General features: G+C 36.1%; 2 pseudogenes; both read left to right on the top strand.

The window, feature by feature from the left end:
• Window positions 1-658: 658 nt before the first annotated feature.
• On the top strand, window positions 659-1497 carry LOC149572736 (uncharacterized; annotated as a pseudogene).
• On the top strand, window positions 1423-2409 carry LOC149572735 (uncharacterized; annotated as a pseudogene).
• Window positions 2410-3707: the final 1298 nt, after the last annotated feature.

Genomic DNA, 3707 nt, shown 5'->3' with positions numbered 1-3707 from the left:
TAGAGGTTAACACTTTTGAGATAATCTTGTAGAAAGAGTTACATAGATTGATAGGTCTAAATTTATCTAAAGAGTTAGCCCCAGGAATTTAAAGAATGAGGACCAAAAAAGTAGAATTAATCTCTTTTAGAATGGTTCTTGCTCCAAAGAATTCCTAAACAACCTTCACTACATCTTCCATAACCACCTGCCAATAAATTTGGAAAAAGAAGGTAGGAAACCCATCCAGGCCCAGGGACTTATCCGCAGGCAAGGAAAAAAGAGCTTCTCTAACTTCCTACATTTTTGGTATAGCCCTCAACATTTTATTGTGATGGGGTTGATTAATCTGTGGAATACATGATACAATTTCATTTTGATCCAACTTCAATAACAAGGGATCCCAGGATAGAAGAGAGGAGAAAAAGGAAACAGCCTAAGCAAAAATTTCATTCTAATAAAGTTGCTCTTGATATCTTAAAAAATTAGGAATTGTGGTTATTTTCCGTACGAGACAAGTGAAGTAAGGAGAAAATGGGATTTAGGTTTAGGTAAGAAGAAATTCAAAACAACTGTATCTTACAAACCCTGGGTGAGTTCAGGAATGGGGACTTATGGTTTCATGTAGTCGAGAAAAAAATTGAGGGCGGAGATCAACTTTTGTGCTACCAACATTAGCATGAAATGGTGTTGCCCAATTTTGAATCAGGTGACCCTCTACTCTACTACCCATTCATTTTTTCTATTTTCTTTCTTCCTACACCCTCTTTCTTTCTCTGTAGACAACCAAAATGCCCCACACATTGACAAATTTTCACTGAATATATCTCCTACCTCTGATGTTGTACAAATCACTAGATCCATTAAAGCCCTTTGTAAATAGGGCAAAATGAACAAAGCTTGGGATTACTTCCATTTAACCATTGCTAAATGCCTTCCTCTCAATATTATAACCTTCACTATGCTTTTGGACGGTCTTGGGAATGACGGCGACCGCCATAGAATGCACCTTCTCCTAGCTGAAATGGAAGATATGGGTATCCATCCAAATGTTTTCACTTACAACACCCACATAAAGACTCTGTGTAGATGGGGTAAAACTGAGGAAGCACTAGTGCTCTTGGACAAAATGAGGAGTAACCATTGTTTTCTTGATATTGTTACCTACAACACCCTGATTGATGTTCTCTGCAAGAAAGGAAGGGTAGATGAATCTTTAGTATTGGTAGCTCAGGTGATACAAGATGGCTATTTGCCTAACACCTACACCTATGCTAGCTTGATAGATGGCATTTACAAGGCTGGAAATGTTGGTGAAGCTTACAATTTGTTTGTAAAAATGATAGAGTTTGCCCTTTTCCTAATCAAGTGACATTTAATACAATTATTAATGTACTATGCAAATATGGCAAGAGGGACATAGCTTGGGATTGTTTACAAACTATGTTCAGGAAGGGTTTACAACCAAATGTGATTACTTTTACTATTCTGATAAAAACTTTATGTCAATTGCATGAATTGGAAAAGGCTCGAAGGTTGTTTAAAGACATGCTAAGGCAAGGTTGCACTCCAAATGTTATTACGTACAATTATTTGATTGCTGGTTTGTGTTAGCATAACAGGGCAAGGGAGGCATTCTCAGTGTTTTCTCAAATGGTGGATAGAGGATGTCTCCCCAATGTGGTAACATACAATATTTTGATAAGTTCATTCTGTAGTATAGGAAACATGAGCATGACATTTCAAATTTTAGACAAAATGAGAATAAAGGGTTTGAAAACTAACAGAGTGACATGCAACATAATTATTAATGGTCTATGTATAGTAGGCTATCTTGCCAGCGCACATGCACTGATGAATAAGATACTTGATGAAGGCATGGTTCCTAAAGTAAAGTCTTATAACTATTTGATCAATGGTCATTGTAAACTCGGTGAAATGGTTGAGGCTCTAAAGCTTTTAAGAAGCATGGAAATGGTTGGAATTAGTTCAAATGTTGTAACCTATAACACGCTGATTGCCACATTAAGCAAAGAAAAAAAACTTGATATGCTTTGTCAATGCTGGATAAAATGATAGCAAAAGGTTTGGTTCCAAATGAGATCACATACAATGCATTATTTTGTGGTGGCCGCAAAAGGGAGAAGCAAGGCTATGTTCCAAGTGATATGATTGTTAAGACACTCCATTGGCCGTTTGATGCTATTCATATAGAAAACTTAAAAGCCTTTGCAAATAACAAAAACAAATATTCTTTATAAGAGATCATAGAGTCGAGAGTGACATATTATTGAAGTCACTCTTGTATTTTTCCTTTCTCGTTGTATGTTCTCTAATTTGAATGTTGTTCCATGATTGTTATGATTTATTTTTAGAAACCTACTTTAATTCAAGGGCTGGAAAGGCAAACTATGCTATTTATATTTTCTAGTGGATTGTACTCATTCTTTTGCATTGCAAGCAAACGTGTCTATTCAAAATGATTATTCCCCTAAAACATCCAATTTTCCCTTTTCCCTCGCATATCTGAAGTCTTGATGATTTTATAATACTTAACATAATTTTCCTACGCACTGTTTTTCTCCTTAACCCGTTTTCTATTTAAGTAGTCCCTACCATGATCCTTGCCTTACACTTCAACCCACCTTGCCGTATGAAATTATGCTAGATGTTGCTTTGCAAGTTACTGTCATCTAAAGCAGGGATGTCTCAAGAAATGTTTCTTTAATAAAATTCCAAAGTAATTCAGAAATGATGCTTCTCTCCTTCCATTCCTCATAAACTTTTCCAAGATGAATTCTTTTGATCATCATCCAGTTAGAAGTCATTTCATTTTAAGTAGGATGCAATATTTCCTCTTCTCAAATCTTCTAAGTTATTTGTTACAAACGTAAATGACATAATACTTGACTTATTAATCAGAGATCAAATAATCTATATATTAAGAGGAGAGTCGAATAGAATAGAAACATTCTATTCTAGACTACACCTAAATATTAGAAACATTCTAATATTTACAGAGATACAATAAGATACAATAGTGAGCATTAAAAAGAAACATAAAGATTACTCTATTACCCCCCCTTAATGCTCAATCTATTTACTACACCATTAGATCCCCTGAATTGAACAAACTTGTTAAGACCAAGGGGTTTTGTGAAAATATTTGCTGGTTGCTCTAAGGTAGGGACATAGAGTAATTGAATAGATCCATCTTCTACTAACTATCAGATGAAGTTCTATGTGCTTGGTTCGTTCATGAAACACTGGGTGCTTGGCAAGTTTGAGTACTCCCTGATTGTTTGAAAACAAATAAGTTGGACCTACTTGAATAATATGCATATCTGCAAGCATCTAATGGAGCCAAACTGCTTCACAAGTTGCCTTGATAGCTCCTCTATATTCTGCTTTTGCAGAGGAGAGTGCCTATGCCTATTGCTTCTTACTGGTCCAGGTAACTGCTGCAAATCCAATACTGAACACATAGCCAGAAGTAGATTTCCTATCATCAACTGAGCCGACCCAATCGTAATCGATGAATCCACTGAGTTGAGGAGTAGCACTCCTTGTGTAAAGAAGACCATAAGCTAAAGTACCATGTACATAGTGCAACACATGTTTCGCTGCAATCCAATGGTCAGTCTTGGGGTTCATCATGAACCGTGAGATGTAGCTGACTGCAAAAATGAGATCAGGTCTAGTAGTAGTAAGGTAGATGAGACTACCTA

This window comes from Cupressus sempervirens, chromosome 2 (assembly GCF_028749045.1).
Source record: "Cupressus sempervirens isolate cs-2001-9-10 chromosome 2, ASM2874904v1, whole genome shotgun sequence".
NCBI classification, from domain to species: Eukaryota; Viridiplantae; Streptophyta; class Pinopsida; order Cupressales; family Cupressaceae; genus Cupressus; species Cupressus sempervirens.
This window is presented reverse-complemented; position numbering and strand designations above follow the sequence as displayed.